Source organism: Procambarus clarkii, chromosome 40, assembly GCF_040958095.1.
Source record: "Procambarus clarkii isolate CNS0578487 chromosome 40, FALCON_Pclarkii_2.0, whole genome shotgun sequence".
NCBI classification, from domain to species: Eukaryota; Metazoa; Arthropoda; class Malacostraca; order Decapoda; family Cambaridae; genus Procambarus; species Procambarus clarkii.
The window spans coordinates 25,906,822-25,928,500 of NC_091189.1; positions in this window are offsets into that span (position 1 = coordinate 25,906,822).

The following is a 21,679-nucleotide window of genomic DNA, read 5'->3' on the forward strand; positions in this document are numbered from 1 at the left end:
ACAAGTCAAGGACACTGGCCTGTAGTTCAGTGTCTCTTGTCTGTCACTCTTTTTGAATATTAGGACTACATTAGTCGCTTTCCATATTTCTGGTAGGTCTCCCGTCTCCAGTGACCTACTATACACTATGGAGAGTGGCAAGCAAAGTGTCTCTGCACACTCTTTAAATACCCCATGGTGAGATCCCGTCTGGACCAACAGCCTTTCTCACATCCAGATTCAACAGTTGTCTCTTGACCTCATCTCCCGTAATTTCGAACCCTTCCAAGGCCGCCTGGTTTACCTCCCTTTCTCCTAGCACAGTGACCTCACCTTGTTCTATTGTGAAGACCTCCTGGAACCTCTTGTTGAGTTCTTCACACACCTCTTTGTCATTCTCTGTATACCTGTCCTCGCCTGTTCTAAGTTTCATGACCTGTTCTTTCACTGTTGTTTTCCTTCTGATGTGACTGTGGAGTAGCTTTGGTTCGGTCTTGGCTATAGTTGCTATATCATTTTCATAATTTTTCTCTGCTTCTCTTCTCACACTAACATACTCATTCCTGGTTCTCTGGTATCTCTCTCTCTGCTTTCTGGTGTTCTGTTATTCCGGAAGTTCCTCCACGCCCTTTTGTTCAGTTCCTTTGCTACCATACATGCCCTATTATACCATGGATTCTTCTTTTGCTTCTCGGATTTTTCCTTTTGGGACGGGATGAACCTGCTTACTGCCTCCTGACACTTTTGGGTGACATAGTCCATCATATCTTGTACGGACTTAGCTCTGAGGTCTGTGTCCCAAGGTATATCCCTTAGGAAACTTCTCATTTCCTCATAATTCCCCTTTTGGTATTCCAGCACTTTGTTTCCTAGTTCATTGTTTGGGGAGATAAATGCTAGTTCTACCAAGTACTCAAAGATCAATACACTGTGATGACTCATTCCCAAGGGTGCTTCCATCTTGACTTCCCTTATATCCCACTCATTTAGGGTAAATATCAGATCAAGCATTGCTGGTTCATCTTCCCCTCTCATTCTTGTCGGTCCCTTGATGTGTTGGCTTAGAAAGTTTCTTGTTGTCACGTCCAGCAGCTTAGCTCTCCATGTATCTGGTTCTCCATGTGGGTCTCTGTTCTCCCAATCTATCTTCTCGTGGTTGAAGTCTTCCATGATTAGTAGTTCAGATCCATTCCTAGCGAGAAAGGCTGCTCTATTAAATTAATAGTGGCCATATTGTTTCTATCATATTCCTGTCTGGGTCTTCTGTCATTTGGTGGTGGATTATATTCTCAAGAATGGTGGTGGTGGATTATATTCCACCACCAGACAGATTCCCTTCTGTCATTTGGTGGTGGATTATATTCTCAAGAATTGAGTAATTCTCAAAGAATTACTCGTTATTGCTATCTAAAATAATTAGACGAGCCAAAACTAAATACTATGAAGATAAATTTACCCAAATAAAGAGCAACATTAAAAAAACTTGGAGCACAATTTCACAAATATTGGGATCACAGAAGATTTTAAATAACAAACCAACACTCCTGTCCAATAACGATGGTCAGCTTTCAGCCTCTGATTCTGCTATTGAGTTCAATAGGTTCTTCTCTTCCATTGGGTCATCCCTTGCAAATGATATTCCATCTTCCAGTACTGACATTAAGGACTATCTTACAGGTAACTATCCACAGTCTCTGTACCTAAAGCCTACTAGTTCCACTGATGTCAATGAAATAATCCTTTCCCTTAAAACCAAGTCTAGTGCCCTCGAGGAGATACCAACTTTAATTTACAAAAAAGCCTCCAGATCTTTAGCCCCGGCTATTGCATTGCTCTTCAACAAGTCACTTGAACTCCAAACCTTTCCTGACATTCTAAAAAAAGCAAGAGTAACGCCTGTCCACAAATGTGGTGACCCCACAGATGTTAACAACTACAGACCTATATCAATCCTGCCAAACTTGTCAAAAATATTCGAAAAACTAATCTACAAGCAGCTTTACTCTTTTCTAGCCAAACACAATATACTTAGCTCTTGTCAATATGGCTTCAGACCCAAAAAAAGCACTAACGATGCACTTATTAGTATGATTAACTTGATTCACGCAGCTCTTGATAAAAAGGAGTTCCCTGTTGGGTTATTTGTGGACCTGCGTAAGGCTTTTGACACTGTCAACCACCAAAACCTTCTTCTTAAATTACATCATTATGGAGTCAGAGGACACTCCCTGCAATACCTCAAATCTTATCTTACTGACAGGCTCCAGTATGTTTCTGTGAATAATACAATTTCTCCCACCCTACCCATCAACATTGGTGTTCCTCAGGGCAGCATACTTGGCCCTCTCCTCTTTCTCATCTACATTAATGACCTTCCAAATGCCTCCCAACACCTCAAACCAATTCTATTTGCTGACGACACAACCTTCATTTACTCCAGTCCTGACCCCCTTGCTCTAAATGCCACAGTAAATACTGAGCTAGAGAAAGTCCATCTTTGGCTAACCGCCAACAAACTCACCCTTAACATTGACAAAACTTTCTATATTCTGTTTGGCAACAAATCCTCTAATCAGATAAATCTCAAAATAAACAATACCCAAATTTGTAACAAATTAGATGGCAAATTCCTTGGCGTTCTCATCGACCACAAGCTGAATTTCCAGGGTCACATTCTAAATATATAAAAAAAAAGTTTCAAAAACTGTTGGCATTCTTTCTAAGATCAGATATTATGTACCCCGCCCTGCCCTGGTTACTCTCTATTACTCCCTCATCTATCCATATCTCAACTATGGTATTTGTGCTTGGGGTTCTACTACCCAAAATCATTTACGTCCTCTAATTACTCAACACAATGCTGCTATTAGGACAATATCCAACTCTGGCCCCAGACATCACTCGGTACCCCTACTCAAATCTCTGAATATGTTAGATATTAAGTCACTGCACATTCTCTCATGAGTATTATACATATATAAAACGCTAAACTATAATGCCAATCCTGACCTCAAAAGCTTCATTGAAGGTTGTAACAGAACCCATGAGCACCACACCAGAAATAAATACAGTTTTGATATTCCTAGAGTACGACTTAATCAAACTAGAAATGCTCTACAAATCAAGGGGCCCAGAATGTGGAATGACCTTCCCAACCATGTTAAAGACTGTACCTCTCTCAACCAGTTTAAGATAAAAACTAAACACTACCTAATAAATTCCCTGTAATCTACCTCACTCCTCTATTGTCAACCCATGTCTGTATTTTTTTTTTTTTTTTTTTTTTTTTTTTTTTTATCAACACTGTCAACCTATTGTATTTGTGCTGCTTTTTCAGTCATGTTCCCCCTTTTTTTTATCTTTATTTGTATTTGTTCTCAACACTTTTTATTCTTTATGCTCAATTAATATTAAGTTCTAGATATTAATGTTTTTCTTGCCCGAAACGCATTGCGTAATAGTGGCTTTAGGCATTGTATGTACTAGCTCTATCTATATATCAATCCATTAATGTAACATCACTTGTATGTCTTACCTGAATAAACATATTTATTTATTTATTTATATGACTGCGACTATAATTTTTTGTCCTTCAGTTGCTATGGTACCTGTTATATAGTCACTGAAACCTTCACAGCCCTGAATAACCATCTCCTCAAAACTCCAGCCTTTTGTTACCAGCAGAGCTACACCACCACCACCTCTTCCTTCTCTCTCTTTCCTCACAACAACAACACAGTAGTCCTGCAGAAACATTCCATTTGTTTTCGTTAGCTTTGTTTCTGTGAATGCTATTATGTCTGGGTTTTCTTCTAGTACCCATTCTCCAAGTTCATTTATTTTATTGGTAATTCCATCTATGTTATTTATTTATTTATTTATTTATTTATTTATTTATTTATTTATTTATATACAAGAAGGTACATTGGGTTTGTGAGAATACATAGCATAGTATTTACAATCTTGTAAAGCCACTAGTACGCGCAGCGTTTCGGGCAGGTCCTTAAGTTAGTGTACATTGTGTTAGTGTACATTGCCTTGAGACTCACTTTCTTCTGTCCCTTCTCATGTCCCCTTCTTGGTGAGCGTTCTGTGTGTGTGTGTGTGTGTGTGTGTGTGTGTGTGTGTGTGTGTGTGTGTGTGTGTGTGTATGCAGTAGGCTAGAAAATAGAAGCTTATATATGTATGCATCAGTACTATACTATATATGTATGCAGTAGGCTAGAAAAAAAATAGATCGGCTAGAAAAGTGGGGTTCCAAGGCCTAATAGCTCGATTCTGCAGGCTCGAAATCCGCTCAGCCTCCCAGATTGCTCTACCAACCTTCCTGTCCTCCTCCCATGCAGCACATGACCTCGTCAGAGATATCCTACCTGAACCACTGAGTGATTCAGCAGGAATACACAATCCTGCTTTCACTGAATGTTCAAGTCAGTGGGATGCTCTTGCAGCCCCGGCACCCAGCATAGAGCCAACAAAAAGCAAATAGTCCAGCTGGGACCACCCACTAGTGGAAAAAATAACTGATGCCAGGCTCAGCGCCACAACATCACACAAGGAGAAAGCCCGCCTCAGAGCAGTGCGTGCCCCCCATGCAGGAGACTTCCTTCTGGCAGTACCCATGTCAGCAATGGGCATGCGCCTAGATCCAGAATCCCTTCATATAGCAGTGGCCCTCCGCCTTGGTGCCCCAATTCACACTGAATACAAGTGTATTTGCAAAAGGGTGGAAGCAGACCAATACGGACTGCATGGGTTGCATTGCAGAAGCACAAAGGGCTGGCATGCAACACACAACGAGGTCAATTACATAAAGAGGAGCCTCATCTCAGCTCAGTGCCCAGCGGAGAGAGAACCTTGCATCCTAGGAGGGGCCAAAACCCGGATGACCCCGCACTTCGCCCAGATGTCATCACTGTATACCCCTGGAAGAGGGGCAGACAGTTGGTGTGGGACTACACATGTGTATCCACTCTGGCTGACACCTATGTACACTTCGGTGCTGATCAAGCAGGTGGGGCGGCCAACCACAGGGAAATAGCAAAATCAGTCAAATACAGGCGACTGGAAGGTCAATAAATCTTTGTTCCCATAGCGTCTGAGACGCATGGCCCCTGGGGCAAGAGTGCCTTGGGATTTCTCAAGGAATTGGGCTCCAAGCTCATTGACGTCACCAGAGACCCAAGAGCTGACAGTTTTTTGTTCCAGCGCCTCAGTGTGACGATCCATAGGGGATGCCTGCTGCATCCTCATTTCCTGTTCGGAAGCGGAGGAGCTTCAGGAGATCCATAATCTTTAAGCACTCATTGTATCAACCATTGTATATCTTGTAACCTTCAAATGCATTGTTACGAACCCATGTTCATCGTCAGAGCACGGAGCAGTGACGTCAACGCCATCTGTGAGTCCGCACCCGAAACCCCCACGAAATGGACGACGCCATCTAGTGGTGGCAGGAATATGCCAGCTCGACATGCTAGATTCTTGTCCTGGTAGCTCGTGAGGTAGCTAGTGCTGACCTCTGGTGAGGTGGTGCTCAGAACATCAGCGCCATCTATTGAGCTAGAAGCTGTACGTTTGTGTATAAGCCAGTAAGTGATGTTTCCTAGTGGTTCCCATGTAGTGTCCCAGTACTGATGACGTGTCTGCTTTCACAGAGTCAACATAGGGCTGCTGTGATGCAGGAAGAGTCAGTCTACCCAAGGCAGCCAAGGTCTCTTCACCAGTCTGCTTTGCAGAAGCAGTGAGCCGCCGCCGGACGAGAACTGTAGAATGTTCAACTGTCTGCCTGAGGAGTGGCAGTGACGGAATTCGCCGTACCCGGGGCTGGCTGGTGGAAGAGACGGCCGACTGTGGTGCCGACCGAGGAGAGTAACCAGCGAGTTACACGAGACTTCTACCTAGAGCTCGCAATCCTAGTATTCGCTCGTGAAGTGGCCTAACAGCGTGAGGCTGATTGGTACCTGACAGCTACAGGCTGGACTGTGGTTGTGGGCTTTCACGATGAGGCACCCAGTGGAATTGTGATTTGGCTGGCCTGTGGCCAGGGTAGGCTCATCGTGGTTTCCTGGTACCTGCAGAGAGTAGTGCCACGGAATAGGAAACCAGGCAAGACTGCACGGAGTGAGCTTCGCCAAGTGTTCAGCGTCTTTAGAGTGAGACGATGATGTACATTGTGTTGTGATATTTCCCGTTTATGACTTTTATATATCTATGGTGGTGGGAAGACTAATTATACATGGCATAAAGTGACGAACTTGTGTTTAATGTACTTCCCCTTTTCATTTTACTTGCATTACGGAGCTCACCCCTTGAAAGCCTCTACTAACTTGGGGCCGGATACCCAAACTCTAATACCATCAGAAAAGAACCCGGTTGCGTCCCATAAGGGCCGTAACATACATAATAAAGCACAAAAAACACAAAAGGAAGGAGGTGGTGGAAAAAGCCCACAAACTGTATTGGAGGGACCTTAAAATTGCCTCTAATGTTATGTGTGGTTTCCTCCGAGGCTAAGGGTCCCCCTTCTTCCAGCCAGAGGCGGTACAACATAATGCGGAACTTACCTGAGGGCTGCTATCTCTCTAGTGGCCTCGATGAGGACAGGAAGCCGGCGGCTTGTCAAACATCCCCGATTCCCTCCCCCCCCCAACCATTTGTCCTGTTGGTTTTACTGAGATGGATTTTAAAATTCATCAGTTTTTTGCCATTTACGGCTTCGGCGGGTAGGCGGTTCCATGAGTTAATAACCCGGTGGGTGAAGAATCATCTGGTGTTGTCAGTCCAACACCGTGGCGTGTTGACACCTTTGCTCCTTGTTTGTGTTACATCTGACCTTCTGAAGAAATGGTCCGGCTCAACATCCTCCAAACTGTTCACTATTGTATAAGTTTGGACGAGATCCGACCTGTCATGCTTGGCTTGTTTTGTTAACCAGACATGACACTTGGGCAATCACTGTGCTGCGATATATCATCGTGAAAATCATTAGGGAAATAAGGGGATTCGAACCAGCTTTAAGAGGCACCCCAAACCGCGTGACTTAAGCCACTGTACCATCACACCTTATAAGCAAGTCAACTTGGAGTCCCACTAAGGTCATTAAGGCACTGAGGTAATACCAGAGGTCTCAACACACTACCCTCCTGTGTGTGTGTGTGTGTGTGTGTGTGTACTCACCTGTTGTGTGTGTGTGTGTGTGTGTGTGTGTGTGTGTGTGTGTGTACCCCTTCACATTCCTCTACCCCCCAACTCTCTCATTATATGAGCTGTGTGCAATGTTGAGCTTTCACCTGTTGTGTTGGGTGACTGGCATCCTACACCTCGTGTGTGTACTGGTGCCCCTTGTGTGTTGAACAAGTCACCTGTTGTGTTGGGTGACTGGCATCCTACACCCCGTGTGTGTACTGGTGCCCCTTGTGTGTTGAACAAGTCACCTGTTGTGTTGGGTGACTGGCATCCTACACCCCGTGTGTGTACTGGTGCCCCTTGTGTGTTGAACAAGTCACCTGTTGTGTTGGGTGACTGGCACCCTACACCCCGTGTGTGTTCTGGCTCCCCTTGTGTGTTGAACAAGTCACCTGTTGTGTTGGGTGACTGGCACCCTACACCCCGTGTGTGTTCTGGCTCCCCTTGTGTGTTGAACAAGTCACCTGTTGTGTTGGGTGACTGGCATCCTACACCCCGTGTGTGTACTGGTGCCCCTTGTGTGTTGAACAAGTCACCTGTTGTGTTGGGTGACTGGCATCCTACACCCCGTGTGTGTACTGGTGCCCCTTGTGTGTTGAACAAGTCACCTGTTGTGTTGGGTGACTGGCATCCTACACCCCGTGTGTGTACTGGCTCCCCTTGTGTGTTGAACAAGTCACCTGTTGTGTTGGGTGACTGGCACCCTACACCCCGTGTGTGTTCTGGTGCCCCGTGTGTGTTGAACAAGTCACCTGTTGTGTTGGGTGACTGGCACCCTACACCCCGTGTGTGTTCTGGTGCCCCGTGTGTGTTGAACAAGTCACCTGTTGTGTTGGGTGACTGGCACCCTACACCCCGTGTGTGTTCTGGTGCCCCGTGTGTGTTGAACAAGTCACCTGTTGTGTCGGGTGACTGGCACCCTACACCCCGTGTGTGTTCTGGCTCCCCTTGTGTGTTGAACAAGTCACCTGTTGTGTTGGGTGACTGGCACCCTACACCACATGTGTTCTGGTGCCCCTTGTGTGTTGAACAAGTCACCTGTTGTGTCGGGTGACTGGCACCCTACACCCCGTGTGTCCTGGCTCCCCTTGTGTGTTGAGCAACTAACCCGCTGATTACCGGAGCTGAAGCGGAAAATGGTTTCCGCTTTCCCAACGTTGATTCGACGTATATTTAACATTAACCCACAAGGGTGGTCCACGACCACGTGACAACAACAACACACCAGGTGTAGGCCTATCAAACCACCACAAAACACACACAATAGGCCTATCAGGTTATATATATACAGTCAGCCTAGCCAAGAGTGCCTCAATGAGATGATTGAGGCACTTGGGAGGGTCCACTTGGGAGGGTCCACTTGGGTGGTGGGGGAGGGAGCCTGGAGAATGTGGGTGCCTGCATGGCTGCCTGTCACCCTCAGCCTCTACAACACCCTGCCCTCACGCCACCCATCACAGTTACCTAGCTCCCTCCTACCTGTTTACTGCCTGGTGAACAGAGGCATCAGGTGTGTGTGTTCCCCCTTAATCCTTCAGCATAATTCTCCTCACTCCGTCGTATCTATATACTACAAGGTGACTAGAGGCAGTAGGTGTAAGGAAACGTGCCCAAACGTTCCTGTGCCACAAGGATTTGAATCTGGATGCTTCGATATTGTGAACAGAGAACGTAGACTGTTCAGCTACAGGGAAACTTTCAATGAAAATTCAAATACAAATAGAAATTTTCCTACGTTATAGTATCATGGCTATAGTGATGAACGAGCAGTGAACGAGCAGTGAACGAGTTGTGTTGAACGAGCAGTGAATGAGCAGTGAACGAGTTGTGTTGAACGAGCAGTGAACGAGCAGTGAACGAGGAGTGTTGAACGAACAGTGAACGAGTTGTGTTGAACGAGCAGTGAACGAGTTGTGTTGAACGAGCAGTGAACGAGCAGTGAACGAGGAGTGTTGAACGAGCAGTGAACGAGTTGTGTTGAACGAGCAGTGAACGAGTTGTGTTGAACGAGCAGTGAACGAGGAGTGGAGGATCAGTGCGGGGTGGCGGGGGCCAAACTGGCACTCGTGGGTAATTTTGTGTGAGAGAGCGCCTTGAGGGAGGAATTGTCCGGGTCGATATGTGAAGGAGACAACCACTGCCAATACTCCCACACTCTCTCACACATATCACAACAATAATAATACCACTACTACCACTACTACCACTACTACTACTACTAATACCACTATTACTACTACTACTACTAATACCACCACTACTACTACTACTACTAGTAACAATGAACATCGATTGTAATTATAAGAATTCACAAACTAATCCCACCAACGTCATATATGAATGAGAACATCAATTGGACCCATGGCGGGACTCGAACCAGCGTTCCGGGTGCTCCCAGCCACACACCTGTATACCCACCTAGTTGTGCTTGCGGGGGTTGAGATTCAGCTCTTTGGCCCCGCTCGTATGGTTGACGAGCGGCTGTACTTGCACCGGAGTGCTTGGCGGTCATGTGTCCAACAGGGACGGGTCTCAACACATGCTGGGGAATCAGTGGTGTCCCAGGTTCTAGAATTTATACCACGTCGTGGTACGGCGGGCAGTGTGTGTGTGGTTGGTGTTCGAGTCTACTCATTCTTCCAAATAATTGTCTTAATAGTATTAACACTAATAATAATGCTTTGTGAATAACTTATTTGTAGTGTAAGGTAATGATGAGGAGAAAGTGATAAGTCAGGATGACTTTGTAGCACTTGGAAGAGATATAAGGGATAAGGAACTGGGATAGGACGGAGGGAATGGATGGTTCTCATCCCTTTGGACCATCGGAGATGGAACGCAGACCTGCAAGAAGTGAGAACTCCGCTGTACAAATGAGTCCAAGTGGCCGGAACTAATATATTAGCAATAACAACCTATGTTACTTATAGGAATGATAATGTTTCACAGGAGGGTACAGGAGCAGACGACTGCTGACTCCTGTTAGCTGGCTGAGAGCTTTCCCTTCCCATAGCTCATGGTAAGCCTTACCCTACTAGTTTTACACACAGGAGGGTACAGGAGCAGACGACTGCTGACTCCTATTAGCTGGCTGAGAGCTTTCCCTTCCCATAGCTCATGGTAAGCCTTACCCTACTAGTTTTACACACAGGAGGGTACAGGAGCAGACGACTGCTGACTCCTGTTAGCAGGCTGAGAGCTTTCCCTTCCCATAGCTCATGGTAAGCCTTACCCTACTAGTTTTACACACAGGAGGGTACAGGAGCAGACGACTGCTGACTCCTGTTAGCAGGCTGAGAGCTTTCCCTTCCCATAGCTCATGGTAAGCCTTACCCTACTAGTTTTACACACAGGAGGGTACAGGAGCAGACGACTGCTGACTCCTGTTAGCAGGCTGAGAGCTTTCCCTTCCCATAGCTCATGGTAAGCCTTACCCTACTAGTTTTACACACAGGAGGGTACAGGAGCAGACGACTGCTGACTCCTGTTAGCAGGCTGAGAGCTTTCCCTTCCCATAGCTCATGGTAAGCCTTACCCTACTAGTTTTACACACAGGAGGGTACAGGAGCAGACGACTGCTGACTCCTGTTAGCAGGCTGAGAGCTTTCCCTTCCCATAGCTCATGGTAAGCCTTACCCTACTAGTTTTACACACAGGAGGGTACAGGAGCAGACGACTGCTGACTCCTGTTAGCAGGCTGAGAGCTTTCCCTTCCCATAGCTCATGGTAAGCCTTACCCTACTAGTTTTACACACAGGAGGGTACAGGAGCAGACGACTGCTGACTCCTGTTAGCAGGCTGAGAGCTTTCCCTTCCCATAGCTCATGGTAAGCCTTACCCTACTAGTTTTACACACAGGAGGGTACAGGAGCAGACGACTGCTGACTCCTGTTAGCAGGCTGAGAGCTTTCCCTTCCCATAGCTCATGGTAAGCCTTACCCTACTAGTTTTACACACAGGAGGGTACAGGAGCAGACGACTGCTGACTCCTGTTAGCTGGCTGAGAGCTTTCCATTCCCATAGCTCATGGTAAGCCTTACCCTACTAGTTTTACACACAGGAGGGTACAGGAGCAGACGACTGCTGACTCCTGTTAGCAGGCTGAGAGCTTTCCCTTCCCATAGCTCATGGTGAGCCTTACCCTACTAACGTTCCCTGGAACACAACCCTACAATAGGTTTACAACCAGGTCCCCAATTACTGCTGGGTGAACAGCGGCGAACAGCTACTGACATGTATATGTATTGACGTGTCTGTATACATATGACTGGGCGCGTTTCCTGTTCTCTAATGCATCTGTTCACCTAGCAGTAAATAGGTACCCAGGAGTGAGTCAGCTTCTGGGGTGGAACCCTGGGGGGGGGGCTCCATATATGCCTCACATAATTAATAATAAGTCATTGTGTCGAGGGACATGAATCCAGCGTGTATTCATACACGTTAGGCTTATATCGAGGTCTTCCGCCCCCCCCCCCTCCAAGGTAGAATTACTGACCTCACAACACGCTAACTAACTCCTGAGTACCTACTGCTGCTAGGTGAACAGAAGCATTAGGAGATAGGAAATGCGCCCAACCATTTCCGCCCGGGATTCGAATCCAGAATTCACGATTGCGAGTCGGGAACGAAGTCGACTGTACTACCAGGACATGTATATATACACTGGCTGCCTGTCCCCCAACACAATCAATTATCATTTGATGTATTATATTGTATTAATACATTTGTACTCTAATGTATGAAAACAAAGATTGTTTTAAATATTTTGTATTAAAACTATACATATTTACACATACCTGCTTCAGTGCCCAATCGTCTCCAGTGCGTGTACACTCACCTGTTGGTGCCTGTAGGATCGAGACTCAGTTCCTGGGCTCCTCCTGTAACACCACAAAGGTGTTTTGTATTTAATATGTACCTACAACATGAGTGAGCGAGGCAAGATACCTGAGAGGCGCCAGACTGTCGACCTGGAGTGATTAAAAGGAATCACATCTCTAGAGTGTTAATGAGCACAAGTTAACCAGGGGTCAGGTCGGGTGAAGCTACCTTGCTGCTGCTAAGCCGGTAATCACAGCCAGGTAACCGGGGGTGTCCTTCAAACAAGCCGCTGTGGCAGGTGTGGCTTGGTAAGGTGTGTCCTTCCAACAAGCCGCTGTGGCAGGTGTGGCTTGGTAAGGTGTGTCCTTCCAACAAGCCGCTGTGGCAGGTGTGGCTTGGTAAGGTGTGTCCTTCCAACAAGCCGCTGTGGCAGGTGTGGCTTGGTAAGGTGTGTCCTTCCAACAAGCCGCTGTGGCAGGTGTGGCTTGGTAAGGTGTGTCCTTCCAACAAGCCGCTGTGGCAGGTGTGGCTTGGTAGAGGGCCTGGGGCTATGTACTTAGTGGGCGGGGTTTAGCTCCCAGATTCGCAACAAATACCCAGGGAACTGTACATTCTACAGGATAGAATAGGAACAGCAGACAGTAGAGCATGAGCAGACAGCTGATGAGACAGTGGGGGACTCTGCGTGTCAACCCCCTCCAGCCCCTCTATCCAACATAGGCTCGGTCCTCGGCGAGTTGAATGTTACGGTGACTTATTTCATGTTGTCTAAACTTAAGGTGTTGTGTGGTTATCAGGGGCAGACAGCTCTTGTGTCCTCAATGTCTTGTGTAATGACTCACATTGTATAGTAATCCTCACTGAGTGAACGATAAGTTAAATTGCTTGAATTATGATACTTATGTTAAATATACTTATGTTAAATATACCGGATTAACTTCCTTTTAAATCTGACTTAATTGTGTTCCCTAGATATTATATTTTGTGATATATTGCCCGCTAGAGTGTAGAACACTCCTCAGTTCACTGATACCTGGTTGATGGGGTTCTGGGAGTTCTTCTACTCCCCAAGCCCGGCCCGAGGCCAGGCTCGACTTGTGAGAGTTTGGTCCACCAGGCTGTTGCTTGGAGCGGCCCGCAGGGCCACGTACCCACCACAGCCCGGCTGATCCGGAACTTCTCTTAGAAAACCGTCCAGTTTTCTCTTGAAGATGTCCACGGTTGTTCCGGCAATATTTCTTATGCTCGCTGGGAGGACGTTGAACAACCGCGGACCCCTGATGTTTATACAGTGCTCTCTGATTGTGCCTATGGCACCTCTGCTCTTAGAGAGTGACTTAGAGAGTATGAGATAATGTTTACATACAGAAAATACATGCTAAAGTAACACTTGATAACACCTTAAGAGTACAGACAAGTTCCATTCCTTGTCTTGGATGTCCTTAACTAGAATGGCTGGTGGCAGCCCTTTTCTACGTCTACCTTCTACACCTGTCTACTTCTACTTCCTACTCTCTCTCTCCCCTCCCTCCTACTCTCTCTACCTCTCTACCACTCCTCGCTCTCCCCCATGCTCTCTCCTCACACCTCCCTCACCACAAACCCTCGCATATTACTTTATTTCTTATTTTCTATTTTTTTCTTTATCCTCACAGTGGTGCCAGGCTCACCAGGAGACAGTGGCGCCAGGCTCACCAGGAGACAGTGGTGCCAGGCTCACCAGGAGACAGTGGCGCCTGGCTCACCAGGAGACAGTGGCGCCTGGCTCACCAGGAGACAGTGGTGCCAGGCTCACCAGGAGACAGTGGCGCCAGGCTCACCAGGAGACAGTGGCGCCAGGCTCACCAGGAGACAGTGGCGCCAGGCTCACCAGGAGACAGTGGCGCCAGGCTCACCAGGAGACAGTGGCGCCAGGCTCACCAGGAGACAGTGGCGCCAGGCTCACCAGGAGACAGTGGCGCCAGGCTCACCAGGAGACAGTGGCGCCAGGCTCACCAGGAGACAGTGGCGCCAGGCTCACCAGGAGACAGTGGCGCCAGGCTCACCAGGAGACAGTGGCGCCAGGCTCACCAGGAGACAGTGGTGCCAGGCTCACCAGGAGACAGTGGCGCCAGGCTCACCAGGAGACAGTGGTGCCTGGCTCACCAGGAGACAGTGGTGCCAGGCTCACCAGGAGACAGTGGCGCCAGGCTCACCAGGAGACAGTGGCGCCAGGCTCACCAGGAGACAGTGGCGCCAGGTTCACCAGGAGACAGTGGCGCCAGGCTCACCAGGAGACAGTGGCGCCAGGCTCACCAGGAGACAGTGGCGCCAGGCTCACCAGGAGACAGTGGTGCCAGGCTCACCAGGAGACAGTGGCGCCAGGCTCACCAGGAGACAGTGGTGCCTGGCTCACCAGGAGACAGTGGTGCCAGGCTCACCAGGAGACAGTGGCGCCAGGCTCACCAGGAGACAGTGGCGCCAGGCTCACCAGGAGACAGTGGCGCCAGGTTCACCAGGAGACAGTGGCGCCAGGCTCACCAGGAGACAGTGGCGCCAGGCTCACCAGGAGACAGTGGCGCCAGGCTCACCAGGAGACAGTGGCGCCAGGCTCACCAGAAGACAGTGGCGCCAGGCTCACCAGGAGACAGTGGCGCCAGGCTCACCAGGAGACAGTGGCGCCAGGCTCACCAGGAGACAGTGGCGCCAGGCTCACCAGGAGACAGTGGCGCCAGGCTCACCAGGAGACAGTGGCGCCAGGCTCACCAGGAGACAGTGGCGCCAGGCTCACCAGGAGACAGTGGCGCCAGGCTCACCAGGAGACAGTGGCGCCAGGCTCACCAGGAGACAGTGGCGCCAGGTTCACCAGGAGACGGTGGTGCCTGGCTCACCAGGAGACGGTGGTGCCAGGTTCACCAGGAGACGGTGGTGCCTGGCTCACCAGGAGACAGTGGCGCCAGGCTCACCAGGAGACAGTGGCGCCAGGCTCACCAGGAGACAGTGGCGCCAGGCTCACCAGGAGACAGTGGTGCCTGGCTCACCAGGAGACAGTGGCGCCAGGCTCACCAGGAGACGGTGGTGCCAGGTTCACCAGGAGACAGTGGCGCCAGGCTCACCAGGAGACAGTGGCGCCAGGCTCACCAGGAGACAGTGGCGCCAGGCTCACCAGGAGACAGTGGCGCCAGGCTCACCAGGAGACGGTGGTGCCAGGTTCACCAGGAGACAGTGGCGCCAGGCTCACCAGGAGACAGTGGCGCCAGGCTCACCAGGAGACAGTGGCGCCAGGTTCACCAGGAGACAGTGGCGCCAGGTTCACCAGGAGACAGTGGTGCGGGGCTCAACAGGAGACAGTGGCGCCAGGCTCACCAGGAGACAGTGGCGCCAGGCTCACCAGGAGACAGTGGCGCCAGGCTCACCAGGAGACAGTGGTGCCAGGCTCACCAGGAGACAGTGGCGCCAGGCTCACCAGGAGACAGTGGCGCCAGGCTCACCAGGAGACAGTGGCGCCAGGCTCACCAGGAGACAGTGGCGCCAGGCTCACCAGGAGACAGTGGCGCCAGGCTCACCAGGAGACAGTGGCGCCAGGCTCACCAGGAGACAGTGGCGCCAGGCTCACCAGGAGACGGTGGTGCCAGGCTCACCAGGAGACAGTGGTGCCAGGCTCACCAGGAGACAGTGGCGCCAGGCTCAGCAGGAGACGGTGGTGCCTGGCTCACCAGGAGACAGTGGCGCCAGGCTCACCAGGAGACAGTGGCGCCAGGCTCACCAAGAGACAGTGGTGCCTGGCTCACCAGGAGACGGTGGTGCCTGGCTCACCAGGAGACAGTGGCGCCAGGCTCACCAAGAGACAGTGGTGCCAGGCTCACCAAGAGACAGTGGTGCCTGGCTCACCAGGAGACAGTGGTGCCTGGCTCACCAGGAGACGGTGGTGCCTGGCTCACCAGGAGACAGTGGCGCCAGGCTCACCAAGAGACAGTGGCGCCAGGCTCACCAGGAGACAGTGGCGCCAGGCTCACCAGGAGACAGTGGTGCCTGGCTCACCAGGAGACGGTGGTGCCTGGCTCACCAGGAGACAGTGGCGCCAGGCTCACCAAGAGACAGTGGTGCCAGGCTCACCAAGAGACAGTGGTGCCTGGCTCACCAGGAGACAGTGGTGCCTGGCTCACCAGGAGACGGTGGTGCCTGGCTCACCAGGAGACAGTGGCGCCAGGCTCACCAAGAGACAGTGGCGCCAGGCTCACCAGGAGACAGTGGCGCCAGGCTCACCAGGAGACAGTGGTGCCTGGCTCACCAGGAGAGAGTGGCGCCAGGCTCACCAGGAGACGGTGGTGCCAGGCTCACCAGGAGACAGTGGCGCCAGGCTCACCAGGAGACAGTGGTGCCTGGCTCACCAGGAGAGAGTGGCGCCAGGCTCACCAGGAGACGGTGGTGCCAGGCTCACCAGGAGACAGTGGCGCCAGGCTCACCAGGAGACAGTGGTGCCTGGCTCACCAGGAGACAGTGGCGCCAGGCTCACCAGGAGACAGTGGTGCCTGGCTCACCAGGAGAGAGTGGCGCCAGGCTCACCAGGAGACAGTGGTGCCTGGCTCACCAGGAGACGGTGGCGCCAGGTTCACCAGGAGACAGTGGTGCCAGGCTCACCAGGAGACAGTGGTGCCTGGCTCACCAGGAGACGGTGGCGCCAGGCTCACCAGGAGACAGTGGCGCCAGGTTCACCAGGAGACAGTGGTGCCAGGCTCACCAGGAGACAGTGGTGCCAGGCTCACCAGGAGACAGTGGCGCCCGGCTCACCAGGAGACGGTGGCGCCAGGTTCACCAGGAGACAGTGGCGCCAGGCTCACCAGGAGACAGTGGTGCCAGGCTCACCAGGAGACGGTGGTGCCTGGTTCACCAGGAGACGGTGGCGCCTGGTTCACCAGGAGACGGTGGCGCCTGGTTCACCAGGAGACGGTGGCGCCAGGCTCACCAGGAGACGGTGGTGCCAGGCTCACCAGGAGACGGTGGTGCCAGGCTCACCAGGAGACGGTGGCGCCAGGCTCACCAGGAGACAGTGGCGCCTGGTTCACCAGGAGACAGTGGCGCCAGGCTCACCAGGAGACAGTGGCGCCAGGCTCACCAGGAGACAGTGGCGCCAGGCTCACCAGGAGACAGTGGTGCCAGGCTCACCAGGAGACAGTGGCGCCAGGCTCACCAGGAGACAGTGGTGCCTGGCTCACCAGGAGAGAGTGGCGCCAGGCTCACCAGGAGACGGTGGTGCTAGGCTCACCAGGAGACAGTGGCGCCAGGCTCACCAGGAGACAGTGGTGCCTGGCTCACCAGGAGACAGTGGCGCCAGGCTCACCAGGAGACAGTGGTGCCTGGCTCACCAGGAGACGGTGGCGCCAGGTTCACCAGGAGACAGTGGTGCCAGGCTCACCAGGAGACAGTGGTGCCTGGCTCACCAGGAGACGGTGGCGCCAGGCTCACCAGGAGACAGTGGCGCCAGGTTCACCAGGAGACAGTGGTGCCAGGCTCACCAGGAGACAGTGGTGCCAGGCTCACCAGGAGACAGTGGCGCCCGGCTCACCAGGAGACGGTGGCGCCAGGTTCACCAGGAGACAGTGGCGCCAGGCTCACCAGGAGACAGTGGTGCCAGGCTCACCAGGAGACGGTAGTGCCTGGCTCACTGGGAGACGGTGGTGCCAGGCTCACCAGGAGACGGTGGTGCCTGGTTCACCAGGAGACGGTGCCGCCAGGCTCACCAGGAGACAGTGGTGCCAGGCTCACCAGGAGACGGTGGTGCCTGGTTCACCAGGAGACGGTGGCGCCTGGTTCACCAGGAGACGGTGGCGCCAGGCTCACCAGGAGACGGTGGTGCCAGGCTCACCAGGAGACGGTGGTGCCAGGCTCACCAGGAGACGGTGGCGCCTGGTTCACCAGGAGACGGTGGCGCCAGGCTCACCAGGAGACAGTGGCGCCTGGTTCACCAGGAGACAGTGGCGCCAGGCTCACCAGGAGACAGTGGCGCCAGGCTCACCAGGAGACAGTGGCGCCAGGCTCACCAGGAGACGGTGGCACCCGGCTCACCAAGAGACAGTGGCGCCAGGCACACCAGGAGACGGTGGCACCCGGCTCACCAGGAGACAGTGGCGCCAGGCTTACCAGGAGACAGTGGCGCCAGGCTCACCAGGAGACAGTGGCGCCAGGCTCACCAGGAGACAGTGGCGCCTGGTTCACCAGGAGACAGTGGCGCCGTGGCTCACCAGGAGACGGTGGCGCCAGGCTCACCAGGAGACAGTGGTGCCAGGCTCACCAGGAGACGGTGGCGCCAGGCTCACCAGGAGACGGTGGCGCCAGGCTCACCAGGAGACAGTGGCGCCGTGGCTCACCAGGAGACGGTGGCGCCAGGCTCACCAGGAGACGGTGGCGCCCGGGTCACCAGGAGGCGGTGGTGCCTGACTCACCAGGAGACGGTGGCGCCAGGCTCACCAGGAGACGGTGGCATCCGGCTCACCAGGAGACAGTGGCGCCAGGCTCACCAGGAGACGGTGGCGCCCGGGTCACCAGGAGACGGTGGCGCCAGGCTCACCAGGAGACGGTGGCGCCCGGCTCACCAGGAGACAGTGGTGCCAGGCTCACCAGGAGACGGTGGCGCCCGGGTCACCAGGAGACGGTGGTGCCAGGCTCACCAGGAGACAGTGGCGCCCGGGTCACCAGGAGACGGTGGTTCCAGGCTCACCAGGAGACGGTGGCGCCCGGGTCACCAGGAGACGGTGGTGCCTGGCTCACCAGGAGACAGTGGCGTCAGGCTCACCAGGAGACAGTGGCGCCAGGCTCACCAGGAGACAGTGGCGCCAGGCTCACCAGGAGACAGTGGCGCCAGGCTCACCAGGAGACAGTGGCGCCAGGCTCACCAGGAGACAGTGGTGCCAGGCTCACCAGGAGACAGTGGCGCCAGGCTCACCAGGAGACGGTGGCGCCAGGCTCACCAGGAGACGGTGGCGCCAGGCTCACCAGGAGACGGTGGCACCCGGCTCACCAGGAGACGGTGGCGCCAGGCTCACCAGGAGACGGTGGCACCCGGCTCACCAGGAGACGGTGGCATCCGGCTCACCAGGAGACGGTGGCGCCAGGCTCACCAGGAGACGGTGGCACCCGGCTCACCAGGAGACGGTGGCACCCGGCTCACCAGGAGACGGTGGCACCCGGCTCACCAGGAGACGGTGGCGCCAGGCTCACCAGGAGACGGTGGCGCCAGGCTCACCAGGAGACGGTGGCGCCAGGCTCACCAGGAGACAGTGGAGCCAGGCTCACCAGGAGACAGTGGTGCCAGGCTCACCAGGAGACAGTGGTGCCAGGCTCACCAGGAGACAGTGGTGCCTGGCTCACCAGGAGACAGTGGCGCCAGGCTCACCAGGAGACAGTGGCGCCAGGCTTACCAGGAGACAGTGGCGCCTGGTTCACCAGGAGACAGTGGCGCCGTGGCTCACCAGGAGACGGTGGCGCCAGGCTCACCAGGAGACAGTGGCGCCAGGCTCACCAGGAGACGGTGGCGCCAGGCTCACCAGGAGACGGTGGCGCCCGGCTCACCAGGAGACGGTGGCGCCAGGCTCACCAGGAGACGGTGGCGCCAGGCTCACCAGGAGACAGTGGAGCCAGGCTCACCAGGAGACAGTGGTGCCAGGCTCACCAGGAGACAGTGGTGCCAGGCTCACCAGGAGACAGTGGTGCCTGGCTCACCAGGAGACAGTGGCGCCAAGCTTACCAGGAGACAGTGGCGCCTGGTTCACCAGGAGACAGTGGCGCCGTGGCTCACCAGGAGACGGTGGCGCCAGGCTCACCAGGAGACAGTGGCGCCAGGCTCACCAGGAGACGGTGGCGCCCGGCTCACCAGGAGACAGTGGTGCCAGGCTCACCAGGAGACGGTGGCGCCCGGCTCACCAGGAGACAGTGGTGCCAGGCTCACCAGGAGACAGTGGTGCCAGGCTCACCACACTCTCACCACTTGACTCCCGTCTATTTTGAAATGGTTCTGTCCACCTCTAAGCCTAGTAATTTAGTCCTATTGAAGCCGACGTGACTATTTAACAGTACAGGAAGCGTACCAGTTGATGTGCTCTAATCTAAGTGTAGTGGGGGGGTGTAGTGGGGGGTGTAGTGGGGGGGTGTAGTGGGGGGTGTAGTGGGGGGGTGTAGTGGGGGGTGTAGTGGGGGGTGTAGTGGGGGGTGTAGTGGGGGGTGTAGTGGGGGGTGTAGTGGGGGGTGTAGTGGGGGTGTAGTGGGGGGTGGTGTAGTGGGGGGTGGTGTGGTGGGGGGTGTAGTGGGGGGTGTAGTGGGGGGTGTAGTGGGGGGTGTAGTGGGGGGGGGGGGTGTAGTGGGGGGTGTAGTGGGGGGTGTAGTGGGGGGTGGTGTAGTGGGGGGTGTAGTGGGGGGTGTAGTGGGGGGTGTAGTGGGGGGTGTAGTGGGGGGTGGTGTAGTGGGGGGTGTAGTGGGGGGTGGTGTAGTGGGGGGTGTAGTGGGGGGTGTAGTGGGGGGTGTAGTGGGGGGGTGTAGTGGGGGGTGTAGTGGGGGGTGTAGTGGGGGGTGGTGTAGTGGGGGGGTGTAGTGGGGGGTGTAGTGGGGGGTGTAGTGGGGGTGGTGTAGTGGGGGGTGTAGTGGGGGGTGTAGTGGGGGGTGGTGTAGTGGGGGGGTGTAGTGGGGGGTGGTGTAGTGGGGGGTGTAGTGGGGGGTGTAGTGGGGGGTGGTGTAGTGGGGGGTGTAGTGGGGGGTGTAGTGGGGGGTGGTGTAGTGGGGGGTGTAGTGGGGGGTGGTGTAGTGGGGGGGTGTAGTGGGGGGTGGTGTAGTGGGGGGTGTAGTGGGGGGTGTAGTGGGGGGTGGTGTAGTGGGGGGTGTAGTGGGGGGTGTAGTGGGGGGTGGTGTAGTGGGGGGTGTAGTGGGGGGTGTAGTGGGGGGGTGTAGTGGGGGGGGTGTAGTGGGGGGGTGTAGTGGGGGGTGGTGTAGTGGGGGGTGTAGTGGGGGGTGTAGTGGGGGGTGTAGTGGGGGGTGGTGTAGTGGGGGGTGTAGTGGGGGGTGTAGTGGGGGGTGGTGTAGTGGGGGGTGTAGTGGGGGGTGTAGTGGGGGGTGTAGTGGGGGGGTGTAGTGGGGGGGTGTAGTGGGGGGTGGTGTAGTGGGGGGTGTAGTGGGGGGTGTAGTGGGGGTGTAGTGGGGGGTGTAGTGGGGGGTGTAGTGGGGGTGTAGTGGGGGGTGTAGTGGGGGGTGTAGTGGGGGGTGTAGTGGGGGTGTAGTGGATGGTGTAGTGGGGGGTGTAGTGGGGGGGTGTAGTGGGGGGTGGTGTAGTGGGGGGTGTAGTGGGGGGTGTAGTGGGGGGTGTAGTGGGGGGTGTAGTGGGGGGTGGTGTAGTGGGGGGTGTAGTGGGGGGTGGTGTAGTGGGGGGTGGTGTAGTGGGGGGGTGTAGTGGTGGGTGGTGTAGTAGGGGGGTGTAGTGGGGGGTGTAGTGGGGGGTGGTGTAGTGGGGGGTGTAGTGGGGGGTGTAGTGGGGGGTGGTGTAGTGGGGGGTGTAGTGGGGGGTGGTGTAGTGGGGGGGTGTAGTGGGGGGGTGTAGTGGGGGGTGTAGTGGGGGGTGGTGTAGTGGGGGGTGTAGTGGGGGGTGTAGTGGGGGTGTAGTGGGGGGTGTAGTGGGGGGTGTAGTGGGGGGGTGTAGTGGGGGGTGTAGTGGGGGGTGTAGTGGGGGGTG